The following is a 21393-nucleotide window of genomic DNA, read 5'->3' on the forward strand; positions in this document are numbered from 1 at the left end:
TGTCATTAAATGGTCGCTATTGTTTCAACAAACTTCGCAATAAATCAATATTACAAGCGAATAAATACATTTTGCAACAGATCTCATTGGAGAATTCTGCATCTTTCTACACCTATGAGCCACTTCTCCCCTTCCTGTGTGCTCATCATTCTCTCTGAAAATGGCTCAAATGAACAGTCATCTCACCGAGGGGATTATATTGCAGCTTCCTAATGTCTGAAGAGAGTTGCGGAAGCACAGTGAAAGAGAGGAGCAGAAAGACACACAGATTGTGCTGCTTCTAGTGAATGTGTTATGTCGTCCCAGAACTGGATTTGCAGCTATCCTGCTCAGTACTGCTGTAAAATATCCCTTTCCGGTAAGTGATCATTCAGCCTCGCTATGGTTTCACAGATTCTCTGCTCAGTACTGCTGTAAAATGTCCCACATGCTGCTTTCTAGTTAGTGTTTATCTTATCCCTGAGCTGGATTCACAGCTACACTACACGGACAGTACTGTTGTATTATGTCCTCCATGCTTCTGCTTTCTCGTAAGTGATTATTTTACTTCTCTTTGGTTTCACAGATACTGCTGTATAATGTTTCCCATGCTGCCTTATAGTAAGTGATTATTTCATCTCTCTGATTTCAGATACTGCTCAGTACTACTGTATAATGTTGCCCACGCTGCTGTTTTCTAATTAGTGTGTATCACACCCTGGGGCTGTATTCCCAGCTGTACTGCTCAGTACTGCTATATTATGTCTCCCATGCTGAAGTTTTCTAGTTAATGTTTGTTTCACCACAATCTGAATTCACAGATACACCGCTCAGTGCTGCTGCATAATCTCAACACTGTTGCTTTTGTCTTTGTGCTACATAAAGACAAGAGAGCAGGAGTCCCTTATGTCTGTGTGTGCTGTGTATGGGGGGAGACAACATAGTAGCTATCCTCCAGTCACTACCTCAGAGACAATGGATAATTAGATCATCCGAAGGGTAAATTGGTGAAAACTACTGGGTACAAGTTATATAATGGCCTGGAATAGTTTAATCCTCATGAACACACACACTTTGGACGGCCGGCACACATTTTTGCTTTAGGGCAATGCATTTTTATTTACGGTCCTCATTAGTTTTCCTCTGTACACGGTCTCCTGTCCTGTGTGGTAACGACTTAAGGTCGGATGAAAAAAAAAGTTTTGCCTCTTGACTTGAAATATACGTTTAATTTGTCATAGTTTTCACATTATAAAGACTTGAGACAAGCTGCAGAATGATGGCGGTGCGGGTCCTGAAACCCCAGGAAGAGTGCACACCGCAGGCTATACACCTCGTGGTGAGGGTAACGCAGGAGCTGTGTGCTTCACAGCAGTGTTTTGAGCATTGGTGGGGGGGTCTTAGTATCTGAACCCCCCATCAGTCAGCAGCATGTTTATATCTGTAAAAAAGATAAATAATGCCACATAAGTAACCCTTAAAGCTCAAAGATAAGACAACAGACAGGACATGGCATAGTGTGTGCATTAAAACCTGCACAAATAAGATTTTTAAAGTCTGCAAGAATATTTGCAAACACCTGAAATAGTCTTGTAGAAAAAAAAAAAGACCATTCAGCATCTGTGACTCCATAGGTGGCAGAAGAAGGTTTGAGGCTTATTTAAAGGGCCAGAGCTTTGCTTAGTCTCTGGAAGATGGAAATGTTTGAGAAAAGGTGGCAAAGGAGACTGGAATATGAAGGAACCTGAATCTTTGAGTGCCTCTGAAGTGAAGGAACGGGCATAGGTGGGCTACCAGAGAAGGGAGGGTCTATTGGTGCCATGTTATGTAGGCTCCAAAGTGGAATCAATGACAGAAGGAAGTGGCAGAGTCGGTTTTTCCACTATAAGTAATAGTGCAGAAGTTTCTCAGCAGACCTAGAGAATACTTAAGGTGGCGGTCGTCTTTGCGTTTTCAAACTCCTCCATGTTTCCGTGACTCTTATAAGATGCAGAGTGGAATCGCCGAGATCACATCTTGTCCAATTTGTCGTCTGGCTATATAACTTGCTTTACAATTTGGTAGCAATATTAAAACGGGACAGAATCAGGAACATGCAATGCATTTATTTTTTTTTTAATCCTTATTTTAAAGGAGGTAGTTCAACATAAAAACAAATTTTGGGAATCCAATGGGTTATTTTAAAATGATAAACTGAGGCGACATTACTGTTCTCTATCCCTCTGGATCCAGTACGTTCGGACCGGAAGCGATCATGTCCCATCCACTTGCAGACACGGCTCATGTGGCTTCCTGTCATCTGGCTGCTGCTACAAATTGCAGGTTACAGTGGTCGGGTGACCGATAAACGAGATGTCCTCTCTTCCGATCTTGATGCAGATCACCTGTTCGAGCTGATGAGACCCACTGACCTAATGAATATGGTGGCAGTAATCTCAAAAATCTGAGTAGAGCGGATCACCAAGCCCCCGAGCGTGCGCGTGCTTGCTCCAATGTATTTTCTTGGGGCATTCATCTTTATTACGGGCTCTTCAATGATCTGCTACTGCTTGACACACACAATACTTTTTCCTGTCTGTGGTTGTTGTGGGTGACACTCCATTGTTCACATTGTCCCGTTCGCCTTAATGAGCTTTTCCCGGCTCAGTCTTCCCCGTTTTCTCATTGAGATGAATTGCCGGCATACATAGCCAAGCGGCATCACTGCCTTAATGTCCGACGCTAAGGACAATCTGTACGAGACTAGATCAACACTGACATAACCGCGGTAGTGAGTGTGACAAGGACGTTTGCCGTTGAGCTGCCATTGTTATTTTTAATCAATAAGACGAGAGAATAGAGACGCGTGTTCAGAAATGTTAACATTAACGCCAGGGTTTATTAACATTCTGCTAGAAGACAGTCCTGAGCTTTATTGTAACCCCTCACTCACTGGTATATAATGGATCTTGGGAGGTCTCGGGGATGCTGGGACCTTCACCTCTCATTCTGGGTACTGAAATGTGCCTTGTTTTTTATGTGTGGGGAGAATATTTGCGTCTGGGATCTCTGTAAAGCTGGACATACACTTTGATATCTGTTGACGTCTGTGCTCATTCAGCCGATGTCTATCCTTCTGAATACACATGCATGCTCAATTTGGCTCAGTGTTCATGTTTTCTATGGAGGAAGCAAGCTCTGATCGTTGCAACAGTGTAAGCCGACGGTCGGCGCATCATTTTGTCATCTGAATGTACACCCCCTTTGCATTTTTTTTTGCAAAGAACTTAGAATATTTTAAAATTAAATTATCTTATAGATACAGTACCAGGCACAGGAGCAGACCTCCACCTATAAAATACTGAGTGCAGATGGATGATTGTTCATTCTGGGTAAAACATAATTTACTATGTATCAAAATAAAGTCACTTGTACAGATACTTGAATGGAGTGGTATTAATCTGGGGAAAAAAGGTGTCTCTTCATATTCCTGTAGAACCCGCCTCTCCTGTCCTTGGACTGTGCACGGTGCTGTAGCTTTGTCCCATTTATTTAATTGCCCTGACCTGTTGTAGAACTGCTGGCTTTTTGTGATTCATACTGACACAAACCTATTTGTAATGGATATGTATGATTGTATGTATCTAAAGAGAATATACACCATATTTGTCCTTATGTTCGTGGTATCACTCATTCTCTGCAGAATAGAAGATATAAGATGAGTAAATTTGGCATTAACCCCTCCGATGCTGCTTACCCTCCACCCACCTCCACACCATGTGCTGACGGAGCATCCCAGATGCCAGCATCAGCATCACTATGGCAACCACTGCAAAATCACCATAGTAACAGTATGCCTACAGCTACCTTTTTTCTTTTCCCCGCTTCTCAAGGTTTCTGTCCTGAATTTAATAAATCGCTCAAACCCTACACACACAACATATAATATTATACATTATATGTACGTCTCCAATATGTTTTGTTGGAAGTATATGATGTAAATTTATGATGCTGATGGTGCAGAAGTGTAAGTGGATGGTTATTCACAAGAAGTGTAGATTGTTTAGTTTTGTCCTTTAAATGGATGCAATATTAGTTATTGGGATGGAATTTCTCAGGTTCCACTGTCTAATATTACATTTTGATAACAAATTATAGCGCAGTCACTGTGTACATACATTACATTACTGATCCTGAGTTACATCCTGTATTATACTCCAGAGCTGCACTCACTATTCTGCTGGTGCAGTCACTGTGTACATACATTACATTACTGATCCTGAGTTACATCCTGTATTATACCCCAGAGCTGCACTCACTATTCTGCTGGTGCAGTCACTGTGTACATACATTACATTACTGATCCTGAGTTACATCCTGTATTATACCCCAGAGCTGCACTCACTATTCTGCTGGTGCAGTCACTGTGTACATACATTACATTACTGACCCTGAGTTAAATCCTGTATTATACCCCAGAGCTGCACTCACTATTCTGCTGGTGCAGTCACTGTGTACATACATTACATTACTGATCCTAAGTTACATCCTGTATTATACCTCAGAGCTGCACTCACTATTCTGCTGGGGCAGTCACTGTGTACATATATTACATTACTGATCCTGAGTTACATCCTGTATTATACCCCAGAGCTGCACTCTCTATTCTGCTGGTGCAGTCACTGTGTACATACATCACTGATCCTGAGTTACATCCTGTATTATACCCCAGAGCTGCACTCACTATTCTGCTGGTGCAGTCACTGTGTACATACATTACATTACTGATCCTGAGTTACATCCTGTATTATACCCCAGAGCTGCACACTCTATTCTGCTGGTGGAGTCACTGTGTACATACATTACATTACTGATCCTGAGTTACATCCTGTGTTATACCCAAGAGCTGCACTCACTATTCTGCTGGTGCAGTCGCTGTGTACATACATTACATTACTGACCCTGAGTTAAATCCTGTATTATACCCCAGAGCTGCACTCACTATTCTGCTGGTGCAGTCACTGTGTACATACATTACATTACTGATCCTGAGTTACATCCTGTATTATACCCCAGAGCTGCACTCACTATTCTGCTGGTGCAGTCACTGTGTACATATATTACATTACTGATCCTGAGTTACATCCTGTATTATACCCCAGAGCTGCACTCACTATTCTGCTGGTGCAGTCACTGTGTACATACATTACATTACTGATCCTGAGTTACATCCTGTATTATACCCCAGAGCTGCACTCACTATTCTGCTGGTGGAGTCACTGTGTACATACATTACATTACCGATCCTGAGTTATTATTATTTATTTATATAGCACCATTGATTCCATGGTGCTGTACATGAGAAGGGGTTACATACAAGTTACAGATATCACTTACAGTAGACAGACTAACAATGACAGACTGATACAGAGGGGCGAGGACCCTGCCCTTGTGGGCTTACATTCTGCAGGATTATGGGGAAGGAGACAGTAGGTCAGGGGTTGCAGGAGCTCCGGTGTTGGTGAGGCGGTAGCTTCAGTAGTGATGAGGAGGCAGCGGGGTCAGTGCAGGCTGTAGGCTTTCCTGAAGAGATGGGTTTTCAGGTTCCGTCTGAAGGATCCGAATGTGGTTGATAGTCGGACGTGTTGGGGCAAAGAATTCCAGAGGATGGGGGATATTCGGGAGAAGTCGTGGAGGAGAGAAGGAGGTCTTGGGAGGACCGGAGATTACGTGAGGGAAGATATCGGGAGATTAGTTCAGAGATATATGGAGGAGACAGGTTATGGATGGCTTTGTAGGTCAGTATTAGTAATTTGAACTGGATACGCTGAGGGAATGGGAGCCAGTGAAGAGATTTGCAGAGGGGGGAAGCGGAGGAGTAGCGAGGAGAGAGATGAATTAGTGGGGCAGCAGAGTTGAGAATGGACTGGAGAGGTGCAAGGGTGTTAGCAGGGAGGTCGCAGAAAAGGATGTTGCAGTAGTCAAGGCGGGAGATGATGAGGGCATGCACAAGCATTTTAGTAGATTGAAGGTTGAGGAAAGGACGGATTCTGGAGATATTTTTGAGCTGGAGGTGACAGGAGGTGGACAGAGCTTGGATGTGCGGTTTGAAGGACAGGGCAGAGTCGAAGGTTACTCCGAGGCAGCGGACTTCTGGTACGGGGGAAAGCATGATGTCATTGATTGCGATAGATAGGTCAGGTAAGGAAGATCTGTGGGATGGAGGAAAGATGAGTTCAGATTTGTCCACATTGAGTTTGAGGAAGCGAGAGGAGAAGAAGGAGGATATGGCTAATAGAGACTCTGGGATTCTGGAGAGCAGAGCGGTGACGTCTGGGCCAGAGAGGTAGATCTGAGTGTCATCAGCATATAGATGGTACTGGAAGCCATAGGACCTTATGAGTTGTCCCAGGCCAAGTGTATAGATTGAGAAGAGTAGGGGTCCTAGAACAAAGCCTTGGGGGACTCCAACAGAGATAGGATGGGATGAGGAAGTAGTGTGGGAGTGGGAGACGCTGAGTGTGCGGTTGGTAAGGTACGAGGAAATCCAGGATAGGATGAGGTCTTTGATGCCAAAGGAGGAGAGGATCTGTAGTAGGAGGCAGTGGTCAACTGTGTCGAAAGCAGAGGACAGGTCTAGAAGGAGGAATACTAAGTATTGTCCAGTAGCTTTGGCGGTAAGTAGGTCGTTAGTGATTTTGGTCAGGGCAGTCTCAGTTGAGTGATGGGGGTGGAAACCAGATTGTTTCATCCTGTATTATACCCCAGAGCTGTGCTCACTATTCTGCTGGTGCAGTCACTGTGTACATATTACATTACTGATCCTGAGTTACATCCTGTATTATACCCCAGAGCTGTGCTCACTATTCTGCTGGTGCAGTCACTGTGTACATACATTACATTACTGGTCCTGAGTTACATCCTGTATTATGCCCCAGAGCTGCACTCACTATTCTGCTGGTGCAGTCACTGTGTACATATATTACATTACTGATCCTGAGTTACATCCTGTATTATACCCCAGAGCTGCACTCACTATTCTGCTGGTGCAGTCACTGTGTACATACATTACTGGTCCTGAGTTACATCCTGTATTATACCCCAGAGCTGCACTCACTATTCTGCTGGTGCAGTCGCTGTGTACATACATTACATTACTGATCCTGAGTTACATCCTGTATTATACCCCAGAGCAGCACTCACTATTCTGCTGATACATAATGTTGGAACTTGGATGCTTTGCGGTCAGAGGCATACAGTAGCAGGACCGTGTGACGATGTGTTACACTTTGGGAGCTTTGTTGCCTCCATGTTCAGTTTTTCACCTCTGAGCCGTATTGTGACCTCTCTCCATATGTAGATATGTTCCCGGAGTCTGACGCTCCCATAAAGCCTGGTCCCTGGCGCGCTGCATATGTATCCAGTGCTGCGGTGTCTTAAGGTCCCATCTCCACATAGATAATGGAAATGCATCCATATGTATGAGTGATCTCTGGATCCTGCATGCATATTAATGACGAGCACAGATTGTGTGAGTTGGAGGAATGAGCAAGTGCTGAATTATGCAAGGAGCTATTGCAACCAACAAAAACAAATCTGATGCAGCGAACATATTCAGCTGCTAGACAAAATGTGATATACTTGTATATTACAGAGTCTGGGGGGTCCCAGAGATTCCCATAGCTTGATTTGTGTATGCAAATGAGCTCCCTTCCAGCAGGGAGAAAGCTGCCTCCCTAGTGCCATCTATTGGAGGTAGCTAATAAAAATAATAATCTTTATTTTTTCTCTAGCGCTAACATATTCCACAGCGCTTTACAGTTTTCACACATCTAATGACTTAGACAAGCTCCTAAAACAAAAAAAAAGAAAAGACATCCATGTACAGGCAGCTGTCTCAGGTTCTTGCTCCTGGTCAGTGCGGAGTATGGTATATTCGGGGTACAGCGACCTCCAGCAGATGCGTCGCTCCCTGGGGAAGACAAAAAAAAAGGTAAGTGCTTAACCAAATCCCTCTCTCCAGATAACCAGTACCTTGTCCTGTACTGACTGAGGACAAGAACCTGATACAGCAGTCTGCACATGGGCGTCTTTCCATGTTGAAAATCATATTTCCTTCTGAAGAGTGGAGAGATTTTTAATTCTACAATTAACACCTCTTTGCAAAGTTACAGGCCACCTCTGCAGTCTCAGCGGTGGTCGGTCTCCAGGACGATCGCAACACTTACATACTCTTTGTAATAGAGCCTGGAAGCGTTGCTCTCGAATTGATCGAATCACTGGATCCTAAAGTCTCTCTACACTCCTCCAATGCTGCTCTGGGCATTATACGGTTTAGCAGCATTTCCCAGTGTGTCCCTTTAAATCTACACAATCGGATCTATGGTGATCTATTAAAAGCACTGTGTTGCAAAGTTAAAACCCCTTTAACACGACTCGGATACTACTTTATTGCTCAGTTCCCAATTCATCATCGACTTTTGTCTGGGTTTTTCTTTTTTTCCCGAGTCAACATGGGTCTAATAACTTTTTATATTTGCTCCTAATTCTTTACTTTGTTCGTTTTTAAGTTACTTTTACTTGGTTTTGTTTGTCTGTTTTTTTATGGGAGGGGGTAGAATGGTGGTTCAGTGGTTAGAAACATTGGCTCATTGGTTAACACTGTAGCTTTACAGCACTGGAGTCCTGGGTTCCAATCCCACCAAGGACAACATCTGCAAGGAGTTTGTATGTTCTCCCGCTGTTTGCGTGGGTTTCCTCCAGGGTCTCCGGTTTCCTCCAAAATTCCAAAGACATACTGATAGGGAATGTAAATCGTGAGGCCTTATGCTGATAAAGTCTGTAAAGCGCTCTTAAATATGATAGCGCTACATAAGCAAACATAATATATATTTTTTTTATAATTACACATTTTGGCTGCGGTTTTCCTTATCCAGCTGTTTAAACAGAAGTTGTCCACTACTATAACTTTTTTTTTTTTTTTTTTATAAATCTTGCTATTATGTGCCACTGAAAACATCCACTGAGTTTATTTTAGCAATATTACCTTTTATCATGCTGTAGCAGCACATCTTTGGTGCTGGATTCAGCTCTCATGGGGTTAATCGACAACTTCCTTTCTCCTGACTTACTGTGCTCTAATACTACAAGTTCCATGATGCATTGCACTCGCCTGTAACTCTGCACCTGGCACACCCACTCCAAAACACCCCAACCCCTCCCTCCTCTCCCCCTCTATCTTCAAAAAGATTTGTGGTGTCATTTCTGTCCAACCTCCTCTTTTACATTTGTCCAACCCACACTCCATTACGGACGGACGACAAATAGATGGATGGACGGATGACAAATAGATGGATGACAAATAGATGGATGGACAGATGACAAATAGATTGATGGACAGATGACAAATAGATGGATGGACAGATGACAAATAGATGGATGGACGGATGACAAATAGATGGATGGACGGATGACAAATGGATGGACAGATGACAAATAGATGGATGGACGGATGACAAATAGATGGATGACAAATAGATGGATAGATACATACAGATATATCTATATGTCTATTTCCATATCCATGTTTCTAAACCCCTTCACCCCTGGGGCTTTTTTGTTTTCGTTGATCGCTCCCCTTCTTTCCAGAGCCATAATTTTTCCGTCTATATGGCCATGTGAGGGCTTATCTTTTGCGGGACAATTTCTACTTTTGAACGACACCATTGGTTTTACCATGTCGTGTAACAGAAAATGTGAAAAAAAATTAAAAGTGCAATGAAATTGAAAAAAAAGTGCAAATCCCACACTTGTTTTTTGCTTGGCTTTTTTGCTAGGTTCACTAAATGCTAAGGCTGTGTGCACACGTTGCGGATTTGATTGCAGATCCGCAGCGTTTTTTGCAGCACTGAATTGCATCAAATCCGCAGTGTAGTGCACAAGCAATGTAAGTCTATGGGAGCTGCGGACTTGTGCACATGCTGCGGAAAAAGCCGCACCGAAACGCAGCTTTTTTTTCTCGCAGCATGTCACTACTTTTGTGCGTAACTGCAGCATTTCTGCACCTTAAGACTTTCATGGAGTCGGCCACATCCGCAGCAAAACCGCAGATGTAAAAAAGATCAGCAGTTTAGATGAGGATGTGGGTCCGAGAAACGCTGCAGTTCGGGAGGAGGGAAGTGTGTGGGCGGAATGTGGGCGGTGACGGTGTGTGTGTGCTGGGTCTGTGGACTGTTCGGATGTGTGCGGGGCCTGCGGGCTGTTCAGGTGTGTGCGGGACTGTTCAGATGTGTACAGCCCTGTGCGGGACTGTTCGGGTGTGTGCGGCGCTGTGCGGGTGTGTGCGGGACTGTTCAGGTGTGTGCGGGGCTGTGCAGGGGGTCTTTTGGGGTGTGTGTGTGTGTGTGCAGGCATCATCCGATGGGACTACAAGTACGCAGCATCCAATCTGCAGCTCATTCGGATGTAATCCGGACAGTGGACACACACCCTACGCTATCCATACATCTATCAATAGATATATCTATAGATAGCAGGGCCGGACTGGGACTAAAATTCAGCCCTGGCATTTGAAGTTACACAGGCCCACTGGTCACATGGTGACTTTATAATATCTTTGTACACTTGTAGGCAGGGCCGGTTTTAGGCAAAGTGGGGCCCTACGCCTAGGCAAAGTTTAAAATGGGGCCCAATATGCTAATATATTGCACATCACACAAAAGCATTTCGGTTGTATTTACGAGCGCTGAGTTCAGGCCGCTAAATGAGTTTGATCGACAATACTGAAGTTGTTCAACACTTGTTTCCCGGCCTCTTTCCACCGTCTGAGAAAGAATGATGGGACAGAACGATCACTAACAGATCACTAACCGATCACCATACAGTATCATGTTATCAGCAGCACATCTACAGTTTACAGCGGCGATGTGCTGCTGAGAACAATGATTTTTGCTCCAAAACAATCTGAATATGCAGCATTTTACTTGTTTAGTAAAATACACCCCATAGTCCTCCGTATATTATAATGTGCTCCACAGTCCTCCATATAGTCCTCCGTATATTAAAATACACTGCTCAGTCCTCCACATAGTATAATACACTCCTCATAGTGCTCCATATAGTATAATGCACCGCCATAGTCATCCATGTAGTACAATTCACTTCCCATAGTATAATGCACCCCATAGTCCTTCATATAGTATAACGTATTCCCCATAGTCCTCGATACAGTATAATGCAGCCCACATATAGTATAATGTAGCCACCGCCCTACAGAGTATAATGCGGCAACCACAGAGTATAATGCAGCCACCCCACAGAGTATAATGCAGCCACCCCACAGAGTACAATGTAACCCCATAGAATATAATACAGCCCACCTCCCCATAATATATAATGTAGCCCCCCATAGAATATAATGCAGCCCCCCATAGTATATAACAACCTCCCCCATAGTATATAACGCAACCTCCCCCATAGAATATAATATACCCCCACAATAGTATATACCACAGCCACATAGTACATAACATGGCTTCCCTATAAAAGATAATATACTCCCCATAGTATATAGCACAGCCCGCATAGTAGATAACACAGCCCACACAGTAGTATATCCAGCACAGCCCACACAGTAGTATATCCAGCACAGCCCGCACAGTGGTGTATCCAGCACAGCCCGCACAGTGGTGTATCCAGCACAGCCCGCACAGTGGTGTATCCAGCACAGCCCGCACAGTGGTGTATCCAGCACAGCCCACACAATGGTGTATCCAGCACAGCCCGCACAGTGGTATATCCAGCACAGCCCGCACAGTGGTATATCCAGCACAGCCCGCATCTCTCCTCCTCCTCCTCCCCCCGAGAATGTCACAACAGTCCAGTAAAAAAAACAAAAAAAAACCACTCTCCTTACCTTTCCTCTTGCCCGCGTTGCTTCCTGCTCCTGTCTCAGCGGCTGCAGTCTGCCCGGGACACAGCAGGTGCGCGATGATATGACGTCATCGCGCACCCGCAGTGTCAGAGGCAGAGCGGGGAATGATGGGAGAGGGAGAGTCTGTAGCTGCTCTCTCCTCCATCATTGCATTCAACTGTAACGGCGTCATAGACGGATCTGGCAAAAAACAGATGAAACGTGTGGCCATCAGGCGCAATCTGGCGCTAATACAACTCTAAGAGAAAAAACCGGATCCGGCGGAAAAAAATGGATGTTTTTTTCAAAACTCGCCGGATTGTGCCTCACGGCAAAAACCTGATGTGAAAGCAGCCAAATATATGGATAGAAACATCTTTGTATCTATAGATATATCTATCTAGAAATATATCTATAGATAGATATATCCATAGATATATAATAGAAAGGCCGATGTTTCTAAGGCTACTTTCACACTAGCACCGTGCACTGCACATCGCAATGCGTCGTTGTGGAGAAAAAACGCATCCTGCAAAGTTGCCCGCAGGTTGCGCCGTGTTTTGGCGCACCGCCGGCACAAAAAAAGTTACATGTAACTTTTTTTGTGCGTCTAGTCCGCCATTTTCGACCGCGCATGCGCGGGCGAAACGCAGCCCCCTCCTCCCCGGACCTTGCAATGGGGCAGTGGAAGCGTCTTAAGACTGGACCAGTATGCGTTGGTGCGACGGCCCCTTACCGACGCTAGTGTGAAAGCAGCCTAAGGCTAAGGCTACTTTCACACTTGCGTTTTTAGCAATCCGTCTTTTTGGGAAAAAAAAGGATCCTGCAAATGTGCTCGCAGGATGCGTTTTTTACCCATAGACTTGTATTAGTGACGGATCGCGACGGATGGCCACACATCGCGTCCGTCATGCAACGGATGCTTCGTGTTTTGGCGGACCATTGGCACGAAAAAACGTTCAAGATAAAGTTTTCTTGTCTGTCGCGTCCGCCATTTTCTACCACACATGCGCGGCCAAAACTCCGCCCTCTCCTCCTTGGGCTTCAGAATGGGCAGCGGATGCGTTGAAAAACTGCATCCGCTGCCCACGACGTGCACAAATTTCACAACGTGCGTCAGTACTTAGGCCCGACGCAAGGGTGAAATAGGCCTTTATGAGCGTTTAATTTAATTAAAAAAAGAAAACGGCGTGAGCTCCCGTGCAATTTTCTGCGGCAGAGGGGGAAAGCTGACGGCCAGGGGCCAATATTTGTAGCCTGCTATGAATATCAGCCCACAGCTGTCTGCGTAGCCTTTACTGGCTATTAAAATAGGGGGACCCCCCAAAAAAATGTCGTGGGGTCCCCCTATATTTTATAGCCAGAAAGGCTACGCAGACAGCTGCGGGCTGATATTCATAGCCTAGAGAGGGGCCATGGATATTGGTCCCCCCCCAGGCTACAAATACCAGTCCGCAGCCGCCCCAGAAATGGCGCATCTGTAAGATGCGCCAATTCCGGCACTTAGCCCCTCTCTTAGCCCCTCTCTTCCCACTCCCGTGTAGCGGTGGGATATGGGGTAATAAGGGGTTAATGTCACCTTGCTATTGTAAGGTGACATTAAGCCGGGTTAATAACGGAGAGGCGTCAATTATGACACCTATCCATTAGTAATCCAATACTAATAAAGGGTTAATAAAACACGCACACATTAGAAAAAAGTATTTTAATAATCTTCATTTCACCATACTTCAGCGCCTGCAAAAAACGTAAAATAATAAACCGTATACTACCTGTCCGCCGTAGTCCAATTAAATAACGAGTGTCCCACGACAATCTCCCCTATAGAACAGTGACATCGGGTGATGTCACTGCTCTATAGGACCCTCAGTGACACACTGACAGGAGACAATGGCTCCTGCAGTGCATCACTGAGGTTACCTTAGGACAAAGTCTCACTTTATGGCAATTGCTGCCTGGGAAAATTTCTCAACAGCAATGGCAAAAAGTGAGACTAGGGACTATTTTCTCACAGGGGCGTAGGAATACATTGTGGGGAATACATTGTGGAAGGATACCTTCCTCCCCTCATTGTGTTCCTGGAGAGCAGTCGCATCAGCAGATGCTCCTGCTCTCCACGGGAGATCGTCGTGGGACACTCGTTTTAATTGGATTTCTGCGGATCAGGGAGTATATTGGTTGTTTATTATTTTAATATTTTTTACAGATGACAATGGCTTCGGGGATCAAAGTGACAAGTGATGGTGAGTATGCACTCTGTTATATGTACTGTATGTATGTATGTTGTATGTATGAACTGTATGTATGTGGTGCATGTCGCCGCATGGTGCATGTCGTCGGTCGTCACATGGTGCATGTTGTATGTTGCATGCTGTCACATGGTGTGTGTTGTATGTATGTATGTATGTACTGTATATGTGTATTTTTATTTTTTTTTACATTCAACACATTAGCCGGATGATGGGACTACTACTGTCCCATCATTGGCTAATGTGTCACTCACTGTCACTGTAGCAGGCAGAGCCCGATGGGACTTGTAGTCCCATCGGACAATGCCTGCACACAGAGACACACACACACACACACACCAAAGACCACCCCACCCCCCGCAGCAGACCCAGCACATACCGGCAGCAGAGCCCCGGCCCCCACATACCGGCGCCGGCACACAGCCCCGCCGCCGGTCCCCACCCCCACATACCGGCGCCGGCCCCCACATACCGGCGCCGGCACGCAGAGCAGACCCCAGCGCCCGCACGATCTGATTCCCTGCCTAGCCCCGCCCGCCCCCAGCACAGCCCCGCAGGCAGCCACCAGCCCCGCCTACAGCCCAGTCACTCTTGATGAGTGACTGCTGACTGTGAGGCTGACGTCACGTCAATTTCCAGACTCTGTTGTTGGCGGAAATAAGCGGCGGCTGCAGCCTGGGGGTCACGTGACCCGGACTCAGCCGCCGGAATAGCGCCACTCACAGGCAAAAACTGCAACGGAAGGTATTTGCACAATTCATCAGGGGCCCCGGGGGGGATACTTTGGGGGGTTAATTGAAAGTAGTGGACAACCCCTTTAATTCATCATTTGCAACTTTTCGAAATGTCACCAAATTTTTCCGCAGTTGTACTCCGCTACTGCAAAATCAGTCTTTAATTTTTATTTTTGTGCAGCTGAAAACTTATTTGTGACTTTTTAAAGGATTAGTGTGACTTTGTTTAAAAAAAAAAAAAAAAAAAAAAAAAGTGCAAGAAAAAAAAAAACTTTTTGAATTTTTCGCAAAATTTATCAACCCACTTGTGACATTTTAAAAAATCACAAGACTAACAAAATAAAACAGAACAAATATTACAATGCAAAAAATAAATGAAAGGGGGGGGGGTCTTTCTGTGTTGGAGAATTTTATATTACAGCATTAATAAGGGGGTGAGCTCTGAGCTCACAGACCTCCTGTGTCAAGGACAGATCAGAAGGATAACGCTGCAGTCATTAACCCAGCTTTTCTATATCAGAAATTCGGTTCTGATTACATTGGTGAAGTCGGTGACCATCACTTCCAGAATTAGAGCAAGCCCCTTTGGCACTGCTCGGAGACTTCAATTCTTTTATATGGTCTTTGACTGTGTGACATATTATTTGGAGAAATCTCTGGGCCTCTCCCAAGGGGTTTGATCCTCGTACAGATTTCTCACATGGGGGATCAGTGCTGGTCTGAGTTGGCAGACATCACCAGTGTGATCTGAGTCCTGTACATACATTCGGATTTACCCTTACACTGCAATAAGCTCGACATGAATGATTATCCAGTAAATTTGCTATTCTGTAGAAATTCTGATTTTTTGCTTTGATGCGTTTACAAACTAAATCAGATACAGAAAGGTCCCTTTAAGGTATTTTTCAGCAGCGCTCGTCATAATGTTGCGTCTGATGAATTATTTATGCCTGTGCTACCCGGGGTCACTACAGAGGTACCTCCATCAAAGACACTGCATAATGTGCACACATTAGAGAATGCTGCAGTGTATATGGCGATGGTCCCGTCATTTGTCTTACCGCATCCTGGTACCGACATATAACCGTACTAATACCAAATGCAGTGTGCATGAGTCCACCAGGGTTCTATTCCATGGGATTTGTATCTGCAGGACATTGATGGTGGTTTTGTTTTTTTAATTCCGTACAGCAAAAAAACAAACAAAACTATTCTACCTGGAAACCATCAGCATGTAGGTTGGTTGATACTGACAAATTATGGCTTGTGTGAGTGCTAATCTATTCCCACCTCTCCTGACCCGTCTACGTTTCACAAAGACTTGTTTAAAAATAAAATAACAATCCTGAGAAATATTTTCTTTGCACTCCATGTTGTCTTGTACCTCTGTTATTCCTCCTGGAAGTTTATGAATACATTGATGACTTGATATTACCAGTTCCCTCGTCAGTGCTGAGTTTTCCTACACAGTCTGACGTGCATGCGATGATTGTATCGGAGGACGTAGGGACGCGCACACTTAAAAAAAAAAAAAAAAAAAAAAGTGAACGGCAAAGATCAGCCAATCCCGTATGTGTCAAACATCTAATGTGGATTGGGGCCTCTTCAGTCTCACTTCTCTTAACAGACGGATCTAGTAGATCCTTATGTCCGGTGCCGAGAATAGCTGCTGTCTGGAGTCTGGAGAGGGGACAGGAGGAGTCTGGAGAGGGGACAGGAGGAGTCTGGAGAGGGGACAGGAGGAGTCTGGAGAGGGCACAGGAGGAGTCTGGAGAGGGCACAGGAGGAGTCTGGAGAGGGCACAGGAGGAGTCTGGAGAGGGCACAGGAGGAGTCTGGAGAGGGCACAGGAGGAGTCTGGAGAGGGGACAGGAGGAGTCTGGAGAGGGCACAGGAGGAGTCTGAAGGGGACAGGAGAAGTGTGGCAACGAAACTTTTATATGAAGTCAGGAGAGATGATCAGATGTCTGGTTCGTTTAATACCGATTTAGACATTCCCAGGAGGAATAACAGAGCAATAATATTGGCAGAGTTCTAAAAGTAAAAAAAAAACATCTGCTCCAAAACAACTTTGCAGGTCATGTGTTCAGTTTTTTTAGCATTTTTTTTTTCTGATTTAGATACTGAAAAATGCTTAGTGGGAGAAGAGAAAGGAGTCTTTTGCGTTTTTTGAGCATTTTCCATCAGATGTTTCAAACTAAGCACTGTTATCAAAATGCTGCAAAAAAAATTCCACAGGGAAAAAAAAACTCTTCCAAAACTCCCCAAAGAAGGAGCGCTTCCTGTAGCAAATTCCACTAGAAAACTCTTAAGTTTTTAACACCTAAAAAAAAAATAACTGTGTGCACATACCCTTAGAGATCTGTCATCAGCAGCTTTTAAAAGGTCTCCAAGTAGAGAAAAAAAATCACTCATCGTAACCTTGGATGTAGTGTAGACCTTTGTTTTTTTTTTTCTTCTCATTTTCCTTTGTCCTGTGTTGAAAACATACACTTTCTTTTACTTTACGCATGTTTGTGTGTACATATCTTTTCCTGGTGTGATGCCCCTTCCCCCTTCTTTCTGAGAGCAGTAACTGCAGCAGCATCTCCCTCCTCTTATTTCCTAGTGACTTCACTATTGCCGTTTCACTCTACTGACTCCGTTGCAACATCGGCACAATAGGGGACGATGCGAACAAAACTCTAATTAAAGTCGTAGTCTGGTATTTTATTTCAATTCTTTATTTTATTTCAATCATATCAGTTACTGGCTTTTTTTTTTTTTTTGCCTTTTTTTTTTTAATTTTTTGCAACCCAACAAATGATGAACAAGTGTCTCTGTAATATCATCTCGATAAGAAAGTAAGTCAGACCGTGTCTCTACTGACAGACAACCAGAAATACACAGGTTCTAGAGAGGACAAGACCAATGAAATACAACACCAAAGAAAAGTACAGTACTTGGTTTTGCAGTGAAATATTTGGCACCAGCCGTAGCACAGTATCAGATAGGAGGAGGCGAGACAGGGACAAGCAGAAGCATACACCAGGATCTGGGGGGGAGACAGTCGCCGAGGTCGGAGAGGACAGGGTCCTGCAGAAAAGAATTATTAATGACAGTGAGGACGTCTTTGTACAGTGCACCAGTGAAAGTAACCCCCAAATTTCCCATGAATATTGCTGCTTATGATATGTGGCTTCTCCAGCTGTGGCCTGTCATGATCTCTTATTGACTTGACCTGCAAGTGCTTCCTAGGGGATTTAGTCCACAGAGCCACATATTTAGTGCTATGCTAGTTCTTAAAGGGGCCATTAAAGCTAAAGTCGGCAGCTTAGAAAAGTGCATATTCGGAAAAAAAAAAAAAAGAAAAGCTGCTGGTATCGATCACTCCTAAACATGGAAAATGGACCGTGATAGAGATACAGTAGATTTTAGGTTTAGGGTCCCTTTAAATTGAAAAGTCAGCAAATTCATGCCATGCACAATCGAAGAGGGGGGAGTCAAGGAAAAAAAAGTAAGCCGGTGTGGGGGTCTTGGTTCTTTGCTTCAGCATTTAGGGGTCTCCAAATTGTAGTCTGCAGCTGTCAAGAGCATGCTGGGAGTTGTAGTTTTGCACCAGCTGTAGAACTAGAAATTGCAGACCCCACGTTGTACGGGACGCCAGTCAGCAGATGTAGATAGTCGTCCTCTGGGCATCTGCTCCTTTATGATTATGTCTGACCATAGTGGCTAAATATAGGGCCGAGCGCAGACTAGTCCAGTTTACCGCAGCAGATTTGGCTCAGGTGTTCTGCTGTGTGATGGAATCTGGACCTTTTGTGAGGACCTATGACAGCTGACAGAGCCATCTGCTAGAGGAGGCTCCGGAGACGCTTTACAAGGCCATCTGTCTGGCAGGAAACAATACCATGCTGACGGCAAGGAAAGCAAAAAAGAAAGACTGAGATGGAGGTTGTTTGTTTTTTTCCAGAATAGTGCCACCCTTGTTTATGGCTGCGTGTGGTATTGCAGCTGAGCCTCTGAGAAGTGAATGGAGTAAAGCTGCAATACCAGACACAGCCTGTTGGTTATGGTGGCGCTATTTATGGCTGAAAACTAATCTTGGACAAGCCCTTCAAGGCTTATTCTGAGACCTCTTGACTCTCTCATCCTGACTGCAGTGTTAGTAGAAGTTTGGCATACAGCTTTGTCTTCCTCCACTCAATCTATAAGACGCTTAAAGGGGGTCTCCACTTTTTTTTTTTTTTCTTGTTCCTCTTAAAATATGCTGATCATAGAGAATACCATTGCTGGGACCTCCGGCAGTGATCAATTGAAATCTGTAGAGGAATCCTGCAGCAAGTGTTCAATTTTCCTGCAGCGCCACTGTAGGAGAAATGAAGTATTACACCGACTGTGTGTAACGTATGGACACGTCGGGTCCTCCAAAGTGAGAGACACTCTTTGTGGCAGCCCCCCTCCCCCCACTCTGGTTAATAGATGAGAATCCTGACCTGCGGACCCCCTAATAGTGTACTAGAAAATGTGTAATGGGGATTTAATCAGTACCATTATCAATAATGTGCCCCTCTCAGAGAACGTCTGAGTTATGGCGTCAGCTACAACCATAAATTGCCCCTCAAGTTTTTTTTTTATATACAATTCAGTCATCTGGGGCCCCCAAATGTATTACTATAGAGAAAGGGAGTGTGCAGCGCGGCCCTAGTGGTGGTGCAAAGTGAAGCTATAGACATGCGATGGGCCCCTCTGTGAAGATGATCGCCATTGGGTGGGGGTATTTGGAGCTCTAGGAATAGATCGACCAATCAGATTCCTGTTTTCCGAAATCTTTGCTCTCCCTGCCTTGGATTAGGCAGTGAGAGCCGCGATCCGATTGGTTGATATATATAAAATAAAATCCCTTCACTTCCCATCTGCATTGGTTAATACACGAGGCTCCATGTATTTATTTCGAAATCAGCATTTATAGTTATTTATATTATATATATATTATATATATATATGCGCGATTCCAGTCTCCAAGAGGCACAATAATCTCTTTATGGCACCAACATTATCTAGAGAATCAGTTTTTAAAGTTTCGGTAGATAAATAAAATGCAAAGTTCCCTTAATCCGGCATCTAATAATCCAGAATGTATGATATTTCATCACTTCTTTCCAGCAGCTCATTTTTATGTTGGGATTTCCTCCTGTTTAGTTACTTATATATCCTTCACCTATGACCATCTAATAATCTAGAGAATCTGATAATCTGGCATTAAACAAAGGATTCTTATGTAATTGTGATGACGACTAACTCACAATGTCCTTTACTTACAGCAGCTGAGATTTGAGTAATGTTTTGTTTTGTTGATACCCAACCCTGACAGATAAAATATGTACAATGTAACAGCTACAATATATCCGATAATCTCAGATTATTCCTCCTAATACTGGGTTAAAACAGTACAATTCCTATAATCCAGCATGCTCATGGCTGACAAGGTGCTAGATTATTGCAGGGGATTTATAAAGTTAATACCCACAGCTAATATCTACTCCCCCCAGTGCCAGATGGATCATTTCCTGATAATCTGGCAGAATTTCTGGACTGTGGACAACAGACAGAAATGTATCCGTCCATGCATGTTTGTGACATTGTATACGGTGTGTGTATTTAGTTTTGTGGAAAAGTGTTTGCCCCTTTCCTGATTTCTTATTCTTTTACATGTTTCTCACACTTAGATGTTCCAGGTCACACAACAAATGTAAATATTAGACAAAGATGACACAAGTAATCACAACATGCAGTTTTTATATGAAGGTCTTTATTATTAAGGGAAAAAGAAATCCAAACCTACAGGGCCCTGTGTGAAAGTGATTGCCCCCTAAACCTAATAACTGGTGGGGCCGCCCTTAGCATCAACAACTGCAATCAAGCATTTGCAATAACAGGCAATGAGTCTTTTACAACGCCCTGGAGGAATTCTGCACTCATCTTTGCAGAATTGTTGTAATTCAGCCACATTGGAGGGTTTCTGAGCATGGCTGGACATTCACCTTCAGGATTTTTTGGTAGACAGCAGAATTCATGTTTCCATTTACCACAACAAGTCTTCCAGGTCCTGAAGCAGCAAAACAGCCCCAGACCATCACCCTACCACCACCATATTTTACTGTTGGTATGATGTTCCTTTTCTGAAATGCTGTGTTACTTCTACATCAGATGTAATGGGACATACACCTTCCAAAAAGTTTAACTTTTGTCTCATCAGTCCATAGAGTATTCTCCCAAAACTCTTGGGGATAATCAAGGTGTTTTCTGGGAAAATTGGGACAAGCCTTTACGTTCTTATTGCTCAGCAGTGGTTTTCGTCTTGGAACTCTGCCATGCAGGCCATTTTTGCCCAGTGTCTTTCTTATGGTGGAGTCATGAACACTGACCTTAACTGAGGAAAGTGAGGCCTGCAGTTCTTTGGATGTTGTTGTGGGATCTTTTGGGACCTCTTAGATGAGTCGTCACGGCACTCTTGGGATAATTTTGGTCGGCTGGCCACTCCTGGGAAGGTTCACCACTCT

General features: G+C 44.2%; 1 long non-coding RNA gene across 1 annotated transcript; it reads left to right on the top strand.

Annotated features, from left to right (window-relative positions):
• The first annotated feature begins 88 nt into the window (after nt 1-88).
• On the top strand, nt 89-4041 carry LOC143788877 (uncharacterized). Its single transcript, XR_013218740.1, has 3 exons — nt 89-358; nt 566-600; nt 3667-4041. It is a non-coding gene; the product is annotated as an uncharacterized LOC143788877 (long non-coding RNA).
• The last annotated feature ends 17352 nt before the right edge of the window (nt 4042-21393 follow it).

This window comes from Ranitomeya variabilis, chromosome 8 (assembly GCF_051348905.1).
Source record: "Ranitomeya variabilis isolate aRanVar5 chromosome 8, aRanVar5.hap1, whole genome shotgun sequence".
Taxonomy (NCBI): domain Eukaryota; kingdom Metazoa; phylum Chordata; class Amphibia; order Anura; family Dendrobatidae; genus Ranitomeya; species Ranitomeya variabilis.